This window comes from Typopeltis vanoorti, chromosome 9, assembly GCF_054136105.1.
Source record: "Typopeltis vanoorti isolate ZY-2024b chromosome 9, IOZ_Tvanoo_1.0, whole genome shotgun sequence".
NCBI lineage: Eukaryota > Metazoa > Arthropoda > Arachnida > Uropygi > Thelyphonidae > Typopeltis > Typopeltis vanoorti.
In genome coordinates, this window is record NC_143557.1 from 115,245,501 (window position 1) to 115,269,126 (window position 23,626).

Genomic DNA, 23,626 nt, shown 5'->3' on the forward strand with positions numbered 1-23,626 from the left:
AGGACAGTACTGAGGCCTCCTTCCTGATGACATTTCCTTCCAGCTCCAGATCTGTCTCCTGGCCGCCGCCCACTGTGCAACACATATACTCTGTCTTACTTCTGCTCAGTCTCATACCTCTCTCTTCCAGCACTTTTCTCCATCTTTCCAGTTTAGTACCCGCTTCTTCACTTGAATCTGCACACAGCAAGATATCATCTGCATACAGTATTATCCAGGGCGCATCTTCTCTCACCTCCTCCGTCACCACCTCCATCACAATATTAAACAGAAATGGACTTAATGCTGACCCTTGATGCAAGCCAATTGTTACTTGAAAACTTTCTAACTGTCCCAGACAGGCCCGAACTCTTGTCTTCATATTTCTGTACATCTCCCGCACCAACCTGACATATTTCTCCAGAACCTTCTTCTCCCTCAGACACCTCCAGCCTTCTTGCCTTGGCACTCTGTCGTATGCTTTCTCCAGATCAATAAATGCCAGATGTAGCTCCCGTTGTATCTCTGGAAACTTTTCCATCATCTGCCGTAACTCAAAGATAGCGTCTGTTGTTGATCTACCAGGCATTAAGCCAAATTTTTCCTTTGCAATCTCCACCTCTTTCCTCAATCTTCCATCAAGAACCCTTTGTAGGATTTTCATTGTGTGGAACATCAACTTTATTCCTCTGTAATTCTTAGAGTACTCCCCTCCATTCTTCTGGTATATTTTCCTGTTGGCAAACTTTCATGAACAGGTCCCATAGCAGGTCAATTCCCTCTTACCCCAGTGCCTTCCATGCCTCCACTTACTTCCAACCCTCCTTCTGCTTTCTAATCTTTCCAGATGTCTCACCAAGCACCTCGATTGCACAGCTCAGGATTACTTTTGAATTATGTTTCCACCAATCTTGTACACTTTCCAGTCCATCCGAAATCCTCTCTAACAACCTCACCCTAAAACGATTCCTCACACTCTCCTCTTTTAAGCGAACCCACTTAATTGTCTTCATCTCATGGCTTCCAGAGGTTCTTATCTTCGATCTTATTTTAAAGTCTGCGCACAGCAGTCGGTGTTCTTGTGCCACTTGATCTGTTGGAATTACTTTACAATTTGTCACAACCTTAAGATGTTTTCTTCTAGTCAAAACGTATTTAATTCGTGAACTGTTGTTACCACTCCTAAATGTTACCAAATGTTCTTCCCTCTTGTAGAAAAACGAGTTTACATTGCCAAATCAAACACTACCGCAAAGTCCAGAACCCTCTCTCCTTCCTGGTTCACCATTCCCACTCCGTGGCCACCATGCACCCTTTCACAGTCTCTATTCTGTCTCCCTATGTGTCCGTTCAAGTCTCCTCCAACAATCACCATCTCGTTTTCTTCCAGTTCCCTCATTTCTTCATCTAACACGTTCCATAACTCATCTTTCTCCTCTGCTGTATAGCCAACTTGCGGAGCATATACACATAATACGACCACCCGCTCTTCTCCAAGACCCAATTTCATTCGCTTGATCCTGTCGTTCCTTCTACCCACTTCCAGTACTTCGCCCTTCATTCTGCCACATACCACAATTCCTACACCATTTCTTCCCACTTTATTCGCTCCAGAGTAGAACAATTTATATCCATCTCCCAGTTCCTTTGCCTTTCCCCCCTTCCACCTTGTCTCCTGCACACATAAAATGTCCAACTTCCTCTTCCTCATCATGTCTGCCACCTCTCTTCCCCTTCCAGTCATGCTTCCAACATTCAGTGTTCCCACTCGCAACATCCTCTCCACCTGCTGGGCTCGCTTCTTTAACCGCACCCACCATTGATGCGGTAACCCTCGTCCACTTCTCGCAGCTGTAGGGAGATGTGGCTGCGCGTCGCTTAAGGGGTAGGCCCTAGCCCTTATATCATTTTCTCTTTGACTCATATCATAGCTAGAGCTGGCAATGAAGTTTTACGACCGGATGACCTTCCTGACATCAACCCTCGCCATTTATCCGGGCTTGGGACCGGCACATATTGAGGCTAGCTGGCCTCCTTCAGTAGCTGCATAAGATGAAATGACTTAGCAAGATAGGAAAGATTCACCCCTAGCCTCGAATACTCTAATAGCATCAGGGGAAGGAGCAAGGAGAGGAGAAAGACGCAAAGAAAGGAGGGGAGGGACCAGTCTACAGAATAATATAACAGATGTATATTACATGAAGTAAGGCATGGTCCAGCATCTGGTACCTCGGGTTTACCATGCCCGTACTCACTAAAGTGAGGCCTTGAGGGTCAATTGTATTTATGCAATATACTTCATAATATAACAAATAATGAAATTACTGAAATGCGTTTTAGATAAATACACTTCTCGGTATCACAAATCTCAGTTACCTTTTTATGTAAAAAACATGTGATTTTACAAATTTTATTGCATTGCAAGCTTTCTTCTATTTACTATATGTTTCTATTCTGAGAGAACATTGTGGTGTACAAGTGGATCCTGCAATATCTTTGAAATGAAACTTGGACAGTATTATACTGTTAAGTGCTCCACCTTGACTGCTGAACTCATTTGGTCACCTGGAGTTCTTCTAGATTAGAAAGTGGTAAAATGGATCTTGAGAACAAGCGGCGAAGCTGTGACAGGTCTGTAGTCTCTCCCCTTTGAGGGATAAGCTTAAGATGAATTGCATAGTACGATGAACAGTGGGAAAAGCGGCGATATGAGAAAGATTTTTCTGGACAGAGAATTGTGATAGAGAACTCTTACCTCTGCGATAGACAATTGCGAGTGACATGACAGTGAATAATTCAAGGCAACATACGATAGGTATTAAGTGAATATTGGACAGTGTGGTATACCTGTAATGTGTCTTTTCTCCATGGAGCAATCCTTAATGGAATTGTTAACTAATTTTAATATGTGTAATGTATATTATTAACCTACTCACAACTTCCATTTCTGCAGTTATTCAAATAATCACAGTGGTTTATCCTTTCACCCGCATATTCAATTTTTAGAATAAAATATTCCGATAAGAATATTTTTACCATATCAATCTGGCCTATATTGCTATATATAGCTAACATATTTATACTTATAGTTAAATGTATATAGTGGGACATGAGATCTTAAGAATTTTCAAACAGGATGGATTTTTCATATCACAGCATGTCATATCCTACCCAATATTGACAAACGATCACATAAATCTAAATCAATAGCATTACCCTTTCAAAAATAGTTAAGGTGTTACTTCATTACATGCAATTCCGAATTAAGCCAGGGAAGATAGGACTTGTAGAACGGGCTACCTCTTTCAAACGTCGTATCATCTGAAAGAAGATTAAGATCATTCACAGAAGCAAATATACGAGCCGTAAATAATCCATGAATAAATTAGGACATCCATAATAGTTTGTGATCATAGACACGGCGTGGAAGAACGTTAAAATTCTCCTCACCCAACATCCGCCTAAAACACTTTAGAACACACGAACCAAACTAATAACACGATAGAACAGCAGAAGGACGACTACTTTCAGAAATTCGCGGAATTCAGTGTCAGTATGAAAAAAATGGTCTATTCTTAGGGAACTATTAAGCCGAAAAACGAAAACCTCACAACAAGATTTTATCACCAAGAACTAAAAGGAAGTCGAAGAATCATTTAACTGCTCCTTCACTAATAATATCACACATCTCAAAAAAGGCAGTTTTCTCATTAGTTCCGATATAAAACTATCAACTGAACAGAAATAGTAAGCCGTGTACATTCTTGCCTTATGGAAATTGGATCAGAAAGACCATTATATATTTTATACAACTAAATCATTTATGTCTGAAACTTGTGAACATTATAATCGACACAGGCGCTATTCCCAGACAACTAAAATCCAAGAGAGGAAAAAAGGAAACTGGAAAAAAGAAATGACGTTCAGATCTACAGACTTCTAGATAATTTGCTTGTTCATCTCTAGACATTTTGAAGAAGTAACACGCAAGACTACAAAATTACTAACAGAAATATAACATCATCTTACAAAAGCAGATTCTTTACTGAAATCGAAAAGCACAACCATGTTATCAGAGGCCATTACAAACGAACTCAATAAAGCTCGTGATAAAAACAAAATTGCTATCCTCATATGTTTTGACTTAACCAAAGCATTTCACACAGTTGACCCTCGCTACAGACACTGAACCAAATATATCCAGTCTGTTCATAAAGTAACCACAATAAAGGAAAAGAAAAGAAAATGTTTTACCCGATCTCTCCTCTTTGTCCTGCGACTCGTTAATAGCCCGACCAAAGGTAAACCAATAGCCAATGATTTGAATTGAACTCACGACCATACACCAATCTATCTGTCCGAGTACATAACAGGACATTTTTAAAACTATTCTACCATACAACGAAATTAAAAACAGAAAAAACGATCAGTTTATATGCGAAAGAACCAGCAAAATATATTCCTTAAAAATGACGCAAGTTGCAAAACCAATCCAAATAAAATCCTTCAAAGATCTGAACAGGCTGCCACTTTAAAAGGAACACTGGCGAATCTTAATGAAGGGAACAACATTTCAACCCACATGAGCCCACACCATCAAACAGATATAATTACCTGGGAATATGACAGCTACAACATGCTGAACTCAATAACGAGTACTATTTATTCTCCATATCCACATCAGTAACATGTGCAGAAATTCTGGCATATCCAAAGGAAGATATCGACAACATAGATATATTAGCATTAATAGAATTCTCCCCAACAAAGGAAGAAGCAACCCTTTAACAAATGCCAAAGCTTCAACGACACAAACGCTCTAGACAAACTAAACCATGGGTGGTATAATATTATTAGCAAGTATAAATTAGATGTAACAAATAAAAATTATAACTTCAAATATTTTAAAATATATGCATCGAAGTAAAAAAAAATATGAACCATGATAGTAAACACAATATACAAATCTCCTAATTTAAGTACCACAAAATTACTTGATGAAATAAACTGAAAGATTTCTACCCTAGAATTCGCCTCAGAATACCTGATTATAATATGCGACATAAAAACACAGTATAATATCTAGATGTCCTATAGCATATAACATAACTCCAGGCTCTACGGTCGTATACATGAGAAGAGATCGCCGAAAGCACAATCACCCCATCCTGTATTCGCTGCATGAATATACGGGCCCCTTCAAAGAGAAATATATAGCTATACAGCAGCCTTAATAACGTCTAAACTGGCAGACCGTTATGTCACTGCACTAACTACAGCTCCATACTAAACCAGAAGCATTAAATCTCACTGAGCCTACAAAACAACATAATAACATCATAAAAGAAACTATAGTAAATGACTGAATGGGAAAAAAAGACTGGATGTGCAGATAGCATCTGCATACTCCGCTTATGCTCTGTATACTCGTATTAACCTTAAACTTACATTTAATAAAATATTTATCAAAGCAATTCTCCGTTGTCAATTAATTATTCTGTTTACCAGTACAAGTCGCAAAAGTAGAACTGCCACTTGGAATAAACCGTATTGTGCAATTAAAAGAAATTCTTCTGGGGAGGATGTAACTAAAAAATTTATTCTTTATTTTTAAAGAAAAAAAAAGGTTTATAATGATAATAGATATTTTATATTAGATAAAAACTAAGAATTAGTTTTTAACTTCTGTTGAAAACATCTTTTTATGGGGTTAGAGTAATACAAATCAGTAACACCAAATATTATGGAACATATCCTCATATTTTATAGGTTTGGATCAAATAAATCAATCCGAAATACGTCAAATCACGAGTCGTGATTTGACGTATTTCGGATTGATTGAATAAATTTTTATATCTTGTCTGCATTCGACTATAAAGGATGTGTTATCATTATTAACAATATTTGGAATACATTTTTTTTTCTCTAGAGATTTTATGAAGAATGGTAATATAGAAATGTATTCTTGTTTCGTTGGAGTGTCATTTTTTCCATCAATTTGCCTGGAATTAAAGTCAGTGAAATTGGTCTACAACTTCCTGGTTGGTCTGTTGGTTAGTTATTCGATACTCCAACGTTTGAATTACTATCTAAACAAAAATAGCATACTACCACATTTTCAGGCTTCCTTTAGAAGTCACTCAACAAATGATCAACTTTTCTTCTTAACCCAGTCAATTCAGGATAACTTCCAGAACAAACCTACCAAATCCACCGCAGCATTTATAGATTTTAGCAATGCCTTTGACAAGGTGTGGGGGCAGAAACTATTTTCCAAACTTTGTCATATTGGAATATGACAAAGAAATATAACACTTTCTAAGAAATAGAACAATTCGAGTGATGATAAATAATACATTTACAAGAAAGAGAAAATAAGACAGGGAGTCTCTCAAGGCAGATTTTGAGCCAACTCCATTTTTCCATCTACTTAAGCGACTTAAATAAAAATATAAATAAAGAAACAAAGATAGCTATGTTTGCTGATGACTGGGTCCTATTCTCAGCTCACAACAACTTAGAAACAGCCAGCAGAAGGTCACTTAAAGAATGCTATTGAAAGTTTATCTACATAATGTGAAAACCAACAAAAATCAAAATTAAACTCACTAATCCAGAAATTTCTTTATTTCCATTAATAACCACCTTAGAAAGTGGAGAACAAAGATTAAGCTAAACAGTCAACTAATTACATTTAATGAAAACCCCAAATACCTTGGAGTTACACTTGATCCATCAGAAAGCTTCAATAAACATATCAACAATGGTGCAGTCAGAGCAAAAATAACTACTGTAAATATCGTGAAAAGTATCTCAGGTAAAAAGTGTGAAGCATGCTAAAATCTGAAAAGTCACATACACCTCTATTATCCGACCCATAATGGAATAGGTTCAATGAAAATTCATCGAAAAACAGTTAACCGAAAAAGCAATTCACCGAATAAACAATTCATCGAACGACAATTCTTCGAAAACGCAATTCATCGAAGAAACAATTCACCGAAACGTTTTCGATGAATTCTTACATAATTCATCGAAAAGTCATTTTTCTTGCAAACTATTGTTTAAAGTGTTCGGTAATAACAGCTAACGTTACTCAAGATACAAGCAATATATGGAAGTGGTCATTGAAACGTAATAATTAATTTTTTAATTTTAGAACGTTTTCTGTAAGTGTAGATGCTGCTTCATTGTGCAGATTGCGAATTATCTGTAGCGAACAAATTTCGTTCTCCCAGATTTTGTCATAGTAACACTAGTCAGACTGAAATTAAAGCTTTAATATATATCTTATATTTTTTTTATACATTCATGCCTAGGTCTTTGTAGTTTCCTATTTTTTCAGATGAGATGTTTCTTAAAGTTGATTATCCTGTTTTGAAGTTTTCGAGTTGACGAAGTGGTTTTATATTTTTATATCATGCGTATTTCTTGTTCTGGTGTGTATCATGCGTATCAGGTGTGTATCATGCGTATTTCTTGTTCTGTCCTTAATGCTCTTTTTCAGGTTATTTTAGTTTGAAAGACAGTTTATTTAGCATGAAAAATCATTTCTTTTCGAATTTCCTTGTCAATTTCACAGTTCGATTCCTTTAAATTATCCTAGAATATTTTTTCGAACTTCATTTAAATAAATTTTTCATTCATGCATTTAAACTGTTAATTGGAGCTCAGAAACTAATTTTATTGCAGAACCCCAAATTTTATCGACTGAACCCTAAGGTTCTGCGTAATACAAATTAGCAACCGCTGGTGTTGGTTAAATTATTATACCATTAGAATGTAAGAAACTTTGATCAGAAGAAGTAAAGCAGAATGCCTTGTGTTGATCATTGCATTTTATGTTTGTTATCATTATGCTTGTGACCACGCACTTCGTGGGAAATTTGGTCACTTGTTTTTGTTTTCGTCATCACTCTGTGTAAATTTCCCACCGTGACGTCACTGACATATGTGTCCCCCAGTGAAATTCCAAGCATTCCCATGATGCCACTGATCTTATCAAACAATGACGTCACGTTGTGTTTTGGTTGGCGTAGAATTCTTGGTAATCATTTGCGTATGGAATTGTGGGTGATGGTTAGAGATAAGATCGGGTATGGAATCCTTTGAATTTCCCAGGATGACACATCTGTCACTGACGTCACGTTGTGTATTTGGTTCAAGTGTGGAATTGTGGGTAAAGGCTCGAGTATGGAATTCTAGGTGATGATTAAAGTATGGAATACTGGGCAATGGTTAGAGTGTAGAATTCTGACAAGATTGAGATATAGATAAGATGTAGATAAGATAAGATTTAGATACGTGACGTCACGTTGCGTGTTTGGTTCGAGTGTGGACTTGTGGGTAATGGTCAGAGCATGGAATTCTGGGGTGTGTTTTTCATTGACATGCGATGAGTTTTTTTGTTCGTGTGTGGCATTATGGTAATGATTAGAGATTGGAATTCTGGGAGGATATTTGGTCAAGTGTTGGGGTCTTTGGGTCGATTGTGAAAGTGTGGGAAAATAATTGTCTATAGGTGGCAGCACGAATTTTCCAATATAAGTGTGTGGTATGTTGTCTCTGTTATTGATTATGGGAATTTTTAGTTTAGAGTAAAGAGATTGAGCCAGCAATGTTTTTTTCTTCTTTACACTTACGTTTCTTGGTAATGGTCAGAGTATGGAATTCTGGGAGGTGGGTGTATTTGTCACTGACGTGACATGAGCTTTTTGTTCGCTTTTGGCATTATCGATAATGATTAGAGCTTGGAATTCGTTAATCTGTTAATTCCATATTTTTCTACTTCAGTTGATGAAAAATCAGTTGATGAAATAGACAATCTCTTTGCTGAGGTTTCAGTTATAAAAATACTACTGCAAGATTTAAAATAAAATAGAGAAAAACAAGCAATCAGATAGGGAAAAAAATATAGAAGCATATCATAAGCCTGTAGTGAGTGATGCGAATTTTTGGGTTGTGGTATTCCAAATGATGAAAACAATATGGATGTGAATGTCAAACTTTGAAAAGTTGGTGAATTTCTTGCTTGCTGTGATCGTAAATATTTATTTGAAGGTAAACATTTTATTTTTCTTTATAATTTTTTATTGATGTCACATATTGTCAGTGCCGGTTCTAATAGGTGTGCAGGGCATGCGAGCACGCAGGCGGCCAAATCTCTAGGGCAGCCGATGGAATAAATTCGATATAGCCTATAGTTAATTTAAAAACATTGACGATAAAATAGTAACGTAACATTGTTAAAACTTATAGCGGTGCAATCTTCGAAATGTCTTCTTTGGGTTTCATTCTCTATCTCTTTAAAACCCCTCACTCAACAAGAAATGTTCATTCAAGCGAACCATAGTTTTGGCCTAGTTTTTTGCTACTAAAAATACATAATTGGGAAACAAATGGAATTACAATTTTTTGTTTTTTTTCTAGTACCTGTTATAAAATATATCACCATCTTTCAGATAGACCTGACAGACAGACGGACGGACAAATCGGAGTTTTTTCGTAATCTGTACAGAAAGGCTTAAGTCACTTTAGGTCATTACAACATTTATTTATTCATTCAAAAAGCGAAAAAATAATTTGTTCATATTATTATTATTATTACCATTATTATTAATGTTTTTTTATTATATGTTTAGATATGTCGGATAGGAAAACTAAATGTTAGGGAAATGATACACTCGTTTTTGTTTTCCGAACATATACAGCTGTGAATAGAACATATGCACAAGGATGGTGATGTTGTGTGCAAATTTTTTCCATCAACTTGACTATCACCATTCTAGCATATGTTCTATTCATTGCTGTACATGTTCGAAAAAAAACACTAGTATAGACTTACTCTCAAGGGCTGCGAATTATCTCTTAGCACCGAGGCGTCTAACGGCCTAAAACTGGCCCTACATATTGTTTTCAACAAATATGATAAAACTGCTTTCAATCACGTGTTACTTTAATTTTTTAATTTCTGTTTAGTTATGAATGCGAGAAAAAAAATTACGAGTGCAAATTACCAACTGTTAGTTCAATCTCTCCCAATTAACAGAAGATAGCCGTGACTTTACTTTACTTCCCATGTGTCAATAAGTAGAGAACAACCACTACTGGGGGAAAACATAGCCATGACCCACGGTGCGAATGATATTAAGGAGGAAACGGTCAGAAACCTATAAGGAACAAGAATCAACTGCATATTTAGGTTATTTACTGCAATTCTTTCTTTCAGGCCGCAGATCGTCTTCTGTGTGTGTTGTGCTGTACTGTACTGTTTTGTGTATCCCGTAAAGTAAAAAAAAAATTGAGCGAACCTAAAACCCTTTGAAATTTTTCTTTCTTCAGGAAAATAGCAAAAGAGACAAATCGTGTGAAATATTTCTAGGTTATTACATATTTGAATTTTTCGTTGTGAATATACTTGTAAATAATATTTCAATATTTGGTAAAGAGAACAATCCTCGCATAAAAAAGACAAATCTTCATATATCAGTCCGTGGACATAAATATGGCTTTCAAATTGATGTGTTTTATTGTTAGAATTAAAAGACAGTCGCTGATTGAATAAAATAATTACAATTGAAATATTTTCTTTTTTTGCATGTAAATTTGAATTGCTATTTGGTATAGTTACAAGTGCCGCTGAAGATTTTATTTGGATGTCTTCGATGCGATTTATACAACTCAGTCATTCATGTTTGTAGATGGTGCTTTCGTCTCAATTTTATATCATATCAAAAAGAAGTTTACATGCTAATTAAAACACGTCTCTAAAGTGCTACAAGGTTGTTCATATTTGCCTCTATGCGGGATGACAAACTCGTGTTTCTATACAATAGTTTATCATTCCGCGGGAAAGAAACTGTACGAACCAAACGGGATCTTAAAAGAGTGCAGAAAGAATTCTGGTTTTCATATGGTAAGTGATGAATTGCCAAAAGAATGTCAGTTTTTTTTTTTTTTTCATGTTGTTCTTGGCGCATTTTGCGAGATATAAGATGTCTCTTCCTCACTTAATCTTGTGGTTGGTCAGAAATTACTGCAAATCTCAAGTATGTCTATGTGAAAAATTACGTTTATGTACGTTTTGTTTACAAATAACCGAATTGAAACAAATATTGCAGACAATATTAGAAATATGGACTAATCCAATGTACTAAGCTTAAATTTGAAGGCGCGAAGTCGTTAAAGGAGATTCAGGTATAAGATTAGTTACAACACTCCAGTGGCGGCCGGTAAAAATTTTAAGTGGGCGTGCTGCATATACAAAAAAAAAAAAAAAAAAAAAAAAAAAAAAATTCTTAATCAGTAATAACGAATTTATTAATAAATAAATTTACATATTAAAAATTGCTTTATTAAAAATATTTCATCCTCACCACGAACAAACACCAATAATAAAAGTTTCGTATCAATAGCAATGACAAGCGCAAACGAATATCGGCGTTAGATCGCAGTGCATTTGTTTCGTGTAACGATAATTGAAAAAAAAAAGATTTCTTTTCAAATTTTCAACAGTGAATACTCGTCATAATTCAGCCTTGTATAAATAAATATATAAATATATGTTATTTTGACAAAATAAAATAAGATTTGCAAAAAATAGTTCACCACGCACACGCACCAATAATAATCACAGAAATAAGGCGCGTAAGCATACTAAAAATGCACTGCCGTATGAGCAGTTACAGTTGGGAATGACGTAGCAAACGAATATCGGCGTTAGATCGCCGTGATATTGCCATTTCACATATACAAAGATGTGAAATGTCAATATCACCCCAGTTTCTTTGCTGGATATTGATAACAGTCTCTACAATTTTCAAACAAGGTATTTTTTTTTTTTCATCAACTTCTACCGACATGTAACGTATAAAACCAATTTTGTATTTTTCACTGAAGATTAAATAACTCCGTTTATTAAATTTATATTAATTGCAATCATTTTAATATATTATTATATAAAAATGCTAACAATTCCGCTCCTTTTCTGTTCCTTCAGCTGGACCCAAAGAATTACTACAAATATCGACATTGTTTCATGATAACTTGGGGTAAGGTAGAATTACGGCTCGATACATATCCATCTCCTTACAAGGGTTTTACTGAAATGGTGACATTTCCTTCAGCAACTGAAGTACACTCCGTGATAAGAAAAATTCCCATCGAAGGAACATTCTGGAACTGACGCTCCTAACTTTGTTCCAAGACAAGTTAAAGGCTTCGTTTACCAATCATCGTCGAGGATAATCTTTGATTATTTTTTTCTTTCAAAGACAAATCAGAGGGAATGTAAAAATAAAATAGCGATCTCAAAGGAAGAAATAACATTAAAGTAAATCTTCAATTGTTTTTAACATAAAATAAACACGAAATGAATGATTGGATTCATTACTGAAATGCGCTTAAATATACAATTGTACTTACGATCCTCTCCTATTTCTGTACCTTTGGCTGGTGAAAGAAAATATTCTCCACTTGGAATTATATATATATATGCGTGTTTGTGTGTGTATTAAGATGACTTTTACGTTTTTCCCTCATTTGCTTTAATTACAAGAAATGTAAACGCCAAGTTGAAATTGATTACGATATTACATGTAGAATTTGATGTATTATTATTTATATATATATATTGTATTTTTCTCTTTAAAATACTGCATTATAGAGGGCGCTGTTATTAAAAACAATTGAGACTCGTATAATTGATTTATTTTTGGAAAGCGCCCTCTATACAATACTTTAGTTAATGTTCCTGCGATGTGGGATCTTTAAGTATTTGTATCAAGTGAAATTTATTTAACGGTTGTTGATGTTGTTCTCCTCTGTAGTTTAATACGAAGAAAAGAAAATTATCTTTCAAAGAAGAAAAACAGACTGTTACTGAAAAGAGGTATGTATAAGATTTTTATCTCATTAATTTCGTAATGAAATTTTACTCGCTGTACCAATGTTTACGATAAGTGCGTAATCAGATTTAGCAAGCATATGTATACTTAATAATGTAAATATTGTGTCGTAATTAAAATTATTCTCATGGAAGTAATAAATTTTCATGATAAGAAACTTAAATGACCAAAAATAAAATTATCCATTTTTCAAACAATTTCAGTTTCGTGTTAATGCGTGCGAAGTGTTGATTTTAAAAAGAGAAGCCATGCTTATCAGATTGTTATCATTATATAACAAATGCCAAGATTTGTTATATTTGTGTGATTACGCTTCGCGGGAAAGTTAGTTTATGTATTTCTTTTCGTGACAGCACTAAATTTGTACCTACGGGAGTTCTCAGCTCATGCCATATTATTATACATTGAAAACAAACGTGTTTCTGCAAAATAAACTACGATATTTAGTAACATAAATTATTATATGTCTTTTCTCATTTATTCTTTTCTCATATTTTGGAGATAGTGTACCAAAATAATGAATGTTAATTGAATGCTCTATTTTTGCACAGCGTGTGAGCCTAGCAGTTGAATCATTTTGGGTTTCGTGATGCGTTCTTATAAATTTTAATAGTCGTAATAGTTATGATTGTTAATAAAGTCCTGCAAAGTTATCAAAATCAAATTAAGGGTGTTCACATAAATTTTGATTTGTTATATAATTATCAGTTGAATTATTTATGAAAATGTTATATTTTCATAATTGTTTTTCATCCGAATGGAGTCCGTTGGCTGACAGTCATAGTGATCAGTTATCCCGTGGAACATGTTGAGAACGTGTTCACATAACAGTGATTCCAGAATGTTGTATCTATGTAAATACTCGTAGTGTCTTAATTTTCCATGTCCGTTACAGAGATGGCGTCTGTGTTCAACCGAAGTCAGCATATTGTATACTGAATTTTTGACGTGATGAGAAATGTAACAAAGATTTTTTAATATTATATATGTAGATACGCTGAGTGCTAACAAACAAACTTTGATATTTATATCGGTTTGCTATTGCTATCATAATTATTAAATTATGTGCTGTAAAATATCCGTTTTAAACACACAATACAGGGTGGTTCAGAATTCAACGTACAGACTTTGAGGGGAGGTACAGAACATCCAAATCAACCATATTCACATAGGAAAGCATGACCGAAACGCCACCGAAAGTTACTAACAGGGACATAAAGATACAGAAATAACACAAGGCAGCAAATAGTGTAGTGTAAAAAACTTTATTAGGCATAACTGAACAGTTCAATAGTAGTTGGATACATAATATGGTAAACGAGGCGCATGTCTGCCATCTCAGCGTTCGTAAAACGATGCATGCTCTTCGTACGACGTCGAAAGCGTGAATGAGGAAGCCTCAATTGCTCGCCTTGAGCACTGTCGAACAGCGCCACCTATCACTTTAGGGTGCCGTTTCCGGTCATGCTTTCCTATGTGAATATGGTTGATTTTGATGTTCTCTACCTGCCATCAAATTTTGTACGTGGAATTTTGAACCACCTGTATATAAAATTTATTAAATTATAAATACAAATGAAAAAACAAGTACAGTGGTATCTCTCTAATCCGAATTAATAAAAACCGTGCTCGTTCGGATTAGCTAAAAGTTCGGATTAGTGAATTTCCCCCCAAGATACAAAAATAACCAGATTCTACTGGTACATCAATTTAATTCTGTAAATAAAGGAAGCAATTGATAGAAAAAAAGCTACTTACTGTAATGTAAAACTTAATAAAATAATACAGTACACAAGTGTATTTTAGTAATAAATTTAGTTTGTCAATGTACCTGTATTGTTGAGGATTCTGATTTAATCAAATTGCATAGTTCAGTACATAACTTAATTTCCGTAAAAAATATCACTTTCTTGTACACAACACACAAAAAAGTTGTTTTTTTATTTCTTTGTAAAAAAATGTCAGTTATTTTCTTTTCAGCAAATCAATGCTACGTCTCGGAGCTGCATTGGCAATAAAATTTTGTGGAATGGCGTATTATCATTCTGCTTAGCTCATTCTGTACACATATTAAAACTGTCAACTGCCCCCTTCATGTTTTACTTTTTTTTCTTCAAGTTTTTTATCGTCGTCATCATCTTCTAATTCATTCTTTTGCGTCATATTTATAATTTCAGCATCTCATTTGATTTCGAATTCACTTTCGGTTCTACCTGTAATCCATTCCGTAACATCTGTTTGTGAAATTTCGACATGTGGATTTATATTTTTAAGCAAATTATGCACGTTTTGAATTTCCTCTTTTTGTGTATCACCGTAGTTATACTGTATTGTGATAATAATAAAACAAATAATAATAATAGTTAAAATAATAATTATTAAATAAAAATAATAGCACACAAAATAACAATACATAATAAATAAAACTTTTTTTTTTCTTTCAAACGACAGTTCGGATTACTGGAGGGTTCGGACTAAAGAGGTTCGGATTAGCGAGATACCACTGTATCTATATTTATATAAAATTTTTATTATTATTATTATTATTATTGAATTGTGTGTTTTATTTCTATATTGTATGCACATTTCTCTCATGCATATATAAATAATATGGACAAATATTTAGTTAGTTAAAATCATGTATATTCATATATATACCGTATATATAAATTAACTTAGTCCTCATTATCTACTGAATCTTTGTATTGGACAAAATAATTGTCCAATATTTACATAAGTACTAGATGTACATATGTAAATATTCTCTCTGATATAAACTATGTCATTGTCACTGTACAAAATTATCACACAAGTTTAATATTTATTGTTTAATTATGTTTCATATTTTTTGTGTTATTATCTTATGATAAGTGAATAAGGCTTTTTAATTGTTATTAAAATTATGTATTTAATTAAATAAATAAAAATAAATAAGAAAACAATTTAATTATGTGAAGAAAAATTGCAATCATTGTAGAAAATAGAAAATGTATGCAGAACTTCAGTACAGATTTTATATATATATATATATATATATATATATATATATATATATATATATATATATATATATATATATATATACAGGGTGTTCGGGATAAATTTGACATATTTATAATTAATTATATTTTTCCGTAAGTTACATGTATTAACACACACTTCTCTTCATTTAAAAGTTTGGACCCTTCTTCATTCATATACAAGATGTCAGAAAGGATGGATAGCTGGAACCCACCTGAATCATGGAAGAGAATAACTTGTATCATGATGATTCGTGCCCGCCATCAAAATAAGGATATTACGACTGCTGCCCAATGCTCCCTGAATACAGTAAAAACAATCAGGCATGAACTAGAGACTTGCAATGGTGACTACGAGGATGTAGCAAGAAGAAAGATCCCTAGCAGACGATCTGATTGCGTTCGTACAGCAGAATTCCTCGCAAATCTGCAGGAACAGGTGTTGAAGAACCCTGGCATTGGAATTCGGGCTTTGTTCGTGGAGTTGCTAACTGTAGTCAAGCCCTGGATAACAAGGGTAGCCAATGGTAGGCCGTATGTATGGCAGCAGGATTCGGCCCCTTGCCACACCTCTGGGAAAAGTCAAAAATGGTTGTCTGAAAATTTCTACGACTTCACCAGTCCAAATGTTTGGCCTCCAAACTCCCCAGACCTTAACCCCATGGATTATTTTGTATGCGGCGCAGTTGAAAAAGACACCAATCGCACTTCCAGTAATACAAAAGCCCAGTTAATGGATAAAATTAAAACAGTTTTTGCGGCCCTTCCCAGGGAGACTGTAGCATCAGCTTGTTCGAGGTTCCGAAGCAGAATTGAAGCTGTGATCAATGCTAATGGTGGTTATTTTGAGTAAATCTTGTTGATAGTATTGTAATTAACTCTGCCTGTAATGTTTTTTTGTCAATTCATTAAATTTAATAGATACAAAGAAGATTTTCTTTTTCCTTACGAAACTGTCAAATTTATCCCGAACACCCTGTATATATATAAAGATTAAAGATGTTGGAATTCAATTCAAGATGCTCATTGTACTAATCTAATTTGTGCTATAAATAGAAATATAAAGATATTAAAAAACATATTTTTATTATTATTTACTATATGCCTGTACTAAACAGAAAATACATGTTAATTGTACATACTATGTATGATATTGTTTCAAACTTTCAAAAAAAAAAGTAAACTTAAAACTTTAAATATTATATTATTATTATTATTATTATTATTATTATTATTATTATTATTATTATTATTATTATTATAGTAAAAACTCGATATAACGGACTAATTCGGGTGAGGGGGTGTCCGTTAAATCCGAAAGTCTGTTATATAATAAAGTAGATTTTCCGAATGCGTATGTTAAAAAATTGACAAATGCGTACGTGCATAAACCATTCACCGCTAGTAAACAAATGCACACTACTGGGCGTGGCTTAACGCACGTCGGAACATCAGCCAGCACGCTTAAAACTGCTGCAGAAAGTCACGACACGCGACAGAAAAACGAATTACAGTGCGATTGGTGTGATCACGTGCTAATAATTTGCCGAACATGTTTTATGAGCGGTGACTCATTTATGTCGGCTAAATTACTGCAGTGGTTTTCCAACATCCTAATCGCCAAGATTTGTTAAAAATAACAGCTAATTAATAACAAAAAATAACCTGTTAATTTAATTATAAGCAAATCTTGGTTAAAAGCATTTTAAAAGTAACAGGGTGTTAATTTTCACGTGACATACGGACCGGAAATTTTGTTCATTAAATCGAGGGTTTACTGTATTATTATTATTATTATCACGTGACAGCTTCAAGGAATAATTATGTGGTTAATTGTCTATATTAAGCTCGAGTAACTTACTGAGAAGAAATAAAGCTGAATGCCTTCTATTGATCATTGCATTTCAGGTAAGTTCTCACTGAGACCTACACTTCCTGGGAAAGTTGATCACGTGTTCGTCTTTTCGTCCACGATATTTACTAAGTTAGTATTGGTAGAAATTCCCAGCGAACGTAATCTTTATTATCGGCGCTTCATCTATGGGAATGAAGAGAGGATATATGGGAAGAAGGGAATGGAATTTACTAATGGACCTGAGGGAGCATGTGATGGAATGAACTATATGTTTGAAAGTACAAGATCTAGTAATTACATCAAAGAATTTGTCTATAATGAATATGATCATAAATTGGTTACAGTGATCATGTAATCTTGGACTGAGAGGGGGCTAAATGTATGGAATTTTTAGTAAAGAAGGATATATATATATATATATATATTTATTTATTTATTTATTTATTTATTTATTTATTTATTTATTTATTTAAAAATTATTAACTGACTTAAACACCGAGAAAAAATACAAGAGATTTAATAAGGTTTCACCAACATTCCAACCCAGGAAGTCCTTAGTCTTTTAAAAAACGAGTTATCTAAAAAAATTTCGCCTAAGGATAGATTTTTTTCAAATAAGGATACTTCTTATTTGAAGATCTTGTCTTCAGATAAGAAGTATCCTGAATCCAGAACAGCGGTTGCAATGGGTAACCCATTGTCTCCGGTGCTAGCCAACGTTTTCTGGAAGATTTTGAGGAAAAGACCATTTCAGGAAGTTAATGGTGTTTTAGATTATCTAGATATAAAACTTACTAGAACAACGGATGGTCTCACGATTTCTATCTTTAGAAAGCTAACACACACCGATAGATATCTAAATGCTTCGTCTCACCACTACTCCCCTCAGAAATTAGGAATTATTTCCACACTAGCTCATGGGACGAGATCCTTGTTGTCAGAAGAAGAGGGACATCAACAAGAACTTAGTTACCTCAAAAGGACTTTCTTAAATAACGGTTACTCTCCTAAAATTTCTGTAATCGTCTTAATGTACGTAATCAACATAATAATGAAGATAACTCAAGCCCAACAGCCTACATCTCCTTACCGTATATAAGTTCTCTTTCTCCTAAACTAGCGAAAATCGTCAAGAAATTTAATGTTAAAGCATATTTCTCCACCTTTCCAAAACCCCGATCTTACCTCAGTCAACCTAAAGTAAAACACAACCTTCTTCAGTTCCCAGGAGTATACAAAATCATTTGCAGATGCGGCAAGCCATATTACGGCCAGAGAGAAAATCCATCTCTCACCGACTAGAAGAACACCAACTTGACATTTCTTATAACAGAGTCTGTGCTAGTGCCCTATCTAGCCACGTTTTATTCTCGGCCAATACCAATGTCGAAGGACGTCAACATCAAATAAACTGAACTCAACATCAAACATTCATAAATGCTGCGATGAATTAGAAAGACGTATCTTGGAATCCCAAGAAATAGCTCTCGATCCTGCCCATCTAAACAGCAATCTCAGTTACAGCCTGCCCAATTCATATAGCGCTGCAATCCAGTTTTGGCGCACTCATGATATCATTCACACGCACAGTGCTTCACGCCAGAACTAACGCTCGGACTCACACTCGGATATATATATATATATACAGGAATTATAGCGCTGGTAGGTATGACAAGCTTAGGAGATTGCTTGGATCAGTGGCGTTGCATCTGACACTGAAACGGCTGGATAATTGAGGGAAGTAACAGCAGATTGCATACCTACAGTCAGTCTGGAGAATAAATCAAGGGGTAGTTAGGTGAATGAATACTGTCATTAAGCTGGAGCTAAAAAATGAGAAACATTTGTGCAGTTAAATCAAGGAGAAAGGTGACCTACAATGCACATGAGCGATACAAAGTACAGGCCAGAAGATTAACCAGTATGGTAAAAACTGCTAAAACAGAGTATGAAAGGAATTTAGGAGTGCCGGACAAAGATAATCCTAAACAGTTCTTTCGGTATGTTGCAAATAAAATGAAAAATGTTTTTGGAATCATTCAGTTACCTGCCAACCATGGCCATGAATGCTCATGGTTGGGAGGTAACTAAATCAATCGATATATTCGAATTACCAAGTTAACGCTTTTCAAGAGTATATTATCCAGTTGGATATATTGCAGTAACGGGACAGACAAAGACTTATATGGGAACTGAGGTAATTGAACTGGAGGTGCATATTGCATAAAAGGCTAAAGCAGTTCATCAGATTACTTGGTTACTGAAGAATACTTTGACAAGCAGGTTATTCTTCATCTTTCTCGAGCTTTGATAAGAACCCATTTTGACTACTGCGCGCAGATCACCTGGGTTTCTAGGCAATAAAGAAGAGGTGGAGAGGATCCAGAGACGAGTAACCAAGATGGTAGTTGGTCTATGGAATGAACCTCAGGATAACAGGTTTAAGTTTTGTGAGTTACAGAAATTGGTTGACAGGTGCGAAATGAGAGTGCGATGTGGTGTCATCTAGAAAAACGAATTCTTTATTTATTTGGCTTACCATCCCTTTTCCAAAACAAAAGAAAATTATTCAGTTCCCCCCCCCCTGGAAACTACTTTCTAAGACATGACCAGCTCTACCTGATACATATAAAAGAAAATCGAATCAGTAGATCTCGAGTTTTTAGCAAACAAACAGATAGATATAAAACAAATTTGCGTTTTATTATGAATCTAGTAGAGATTTTTGAAGTTTGGAAATAAGACACCTTGGAATGGCAATATTAAAACTATTTATTGAAATCAACAAAAGAAACATAAATTGCACGTAAACATAGGACAAGTCGGAACTGAAAATTTAAGAACACTATTCAAATTAAGAAAGCAAACAAAAATTGCACATATGTAATAATCGCATATAAAATAGTAAATAACGATCAGTAATATTAAAAACAATCATAATGAGAAGGATGAACCTGGTGTGCTGCTACCAATTTATTGATATTAGGCTCTATATTTGTCAGCAGCATTATTAATCACGGGTTCTTTCTTTTTAGTTAAAAGATTGGTGACCCTACTGAACCCACGTGCCACAAAATATGATGATGGAAATGCGATGGAAACCTTTTCTAGTACAGCGCACAATCCAAGATAAAATATGGGCATCTGCTTTTGCAACCCGAACTGTTGGTACCCGTTTTTTTTTTCTGAATTTTAATTTCAATTCTTCATTTGTTGTTACTTCTATTAGTTCTGCTTGTAAATGTAAAGACACTTCTGTGTTTGTACTTGAAAACAGGTCCAAAACCCAATCGGGTATTTTTCATTTCAAGAATATCTTTAAATCGTTGGTTGAAATCACAATGGAGAGTCTCCAAGTGTTAAAAAAAGCTGAGAACGTCTTCATTACATTTTTCCACTGTTGACAGATTTAGAAACTGGCTGTATTCTCCTTGTCCTGAGTTTCGTTAGTACAGAACACGTTTAGACACAAATGCAGAAATAACAGCTTTTGTTTTTATTAAATTCAGCTCATCTCCTTGTAGATGTAGATTTGCTTCGTTAAATTTGTTGAACAAGTCTGTCAAATAAGCTATGTCACGTTTAAAAAAAATCACGTTGACTCATAAAGAATCATCTCTGTTTTCTAAAAAACTGTAGCACTGAGTCAAACAGTTCATAAAATCGATTCAAACAGGTATCCTTTGATAGCTAACGAACTTCTGTGTGGTGCAGCAAGCGATTGAATTCTTCATCGTTTTCAATAGAAAGTTGTCCAAACAATCTGTCATTCAATGAATGCCTTTTGATTTTGTTGACTGCTGTATAAACTTTGGATAAAAGAATCAAACAGTTATGTAAAAGATTGAAAGATAACTGGATAAATAGGCAGTACACTGGGATAGAAGAATTACAAAATAGGAACAAAACCAGAGAAGCATTCCTGAAAGTGAAAGAACTTAATGGAAAAACAAAACGCACACAGTCTAACAACATCAAGGACAAAGATGGAAACATACTCATTGATAAGGAAAAGTTAAATGGAAGATAGGTGGAGTACTTATCAGATCTTTATGATGATGATAATGGTAACATGTTGGATGATTCACGACACCATAAGTTAAACGTAACAACAGATACCACTACCCACAAGAAAGGAGGTAGAACATATAATTAAGAATCTTGCTAATAATAAATCTCCTGGGCGTGATAATATTCCGGCTGAGCTTTGACTGTCAATAATAACTATTTAGTGGAATCCATTCAGGACATCTATAAAACAATACCATTACCTGAAGATTTTACAAGATCTATTTGTATACCAATTCCAAAGAAACATAATGTACAAAATTGTGAGGATTACGGAACTGTGAGCCTAATATCCCATGCATCTAAAATTATTTTAACCTTCGTTAACAAACAAATTGGAAGAGCCATAAGCAGTGAATTGAGTGAACAACAGAAAGGCTTCAGAAGAGGAATGAGAACAATTAATGCTATCCTGGAACTAAAACTACTAATAGAAAGATCACTTGAAAGAAATAGGAACATTTAAATATGCTTCATAGACTTTCAGAAGGCTTTTGACCGGCTAAAACATAATAAAATGTTTAATATTAAACGTTTTTAACATAAATGTTCAATATATTAGATAAATTAGACATAGAAGATCATGTACGTAAGATTATAAAAATAATTTACACCAAAAAGAAAATGCAGCTGTTTAACTCTGAGACTTCTGAAGTGAAAATAAAAAGAGGAGTTAGACAAGGTTGTATCCCTTCACCAAATCTGTTTAATATCTATAGTGAGACAGTGATGAAAAAGATTGAAATCAAAAAATAGGAATTAGTATCAATGGTATAAAATACAACAATCTTAGATATGCTGACGATACCAATCTAATAGCAGAAAACAGAAACAAATTAATCAAATTACTGCAGCTATTAATTGAAGAAGGTAAAGAATTTGGATTAGACATTAATGCCAAAAAGACCAAATTTATGAAAATCTCAAAAGAAAGCAGATCCAAGCCAGAAATATTCATAACCAATATGGAAATTGAACATACAACAGAATACAAATATTTAGTCACCTACTTTACTGCAGATGGAAAGCAAGATAAAGAAATAAAAATAAGAACAGCCATAGCTAAAGATGCATTCTGGAAAAATAAAGATCTTCTCAGAAGTTCTGTGAGTATCGAGACAAAGAAAAGAATGATAAGAAGTTTAGTGTGGCCAATTTTCACATATGGAAGTGAGACCTGGATATTGAAGAAGAGAGTAAGGCAACAGATAATGTGATGCCATAGGAGAGCTCTGAAAATCCCATGGACAGAACATGTGAAAAATACAGATGTCTTACAGAGAATGAGAACACAGAGATCTTTATTACAGGAAATGATCCAGAGAGAGATGAGATTGGCAGGACATGTACTGAGAGGTTCAGCACGACAGAGGATATTAACAGTTTTAGAAGGAAAAATTATGGGAAAAGGATCAAGAGGCAAAACACGAAGGATGGCTTCAAGATATAAGATCATGGACAGGATCACATAGCTATGCGGAAACAGAAAGGAAAGCCGCCAATAGAGAGAACTGGAAGGACATGGTGCTGCACCCTCTCACTGAGGAAGCTACATGAAGAAGAAGAAGACTGCTGTATAGGCGATCACTCAGGTATTTGGCAACTGCATATTTACGATGAATACAGTGTACAGTGAATACATTGGGCACCGCTCTTTGAAATATGCAATAAAACCGCAAAAGCCCTCTATCATCGCTGGAGCGCCATCAGTAGCAAATTCAGAGGGATTTGTGTTTCTTTAAAAAACTCTTCCAATACATGAAATATCGATTCTCCTTTAGTGTCAATTAGCAAATTTT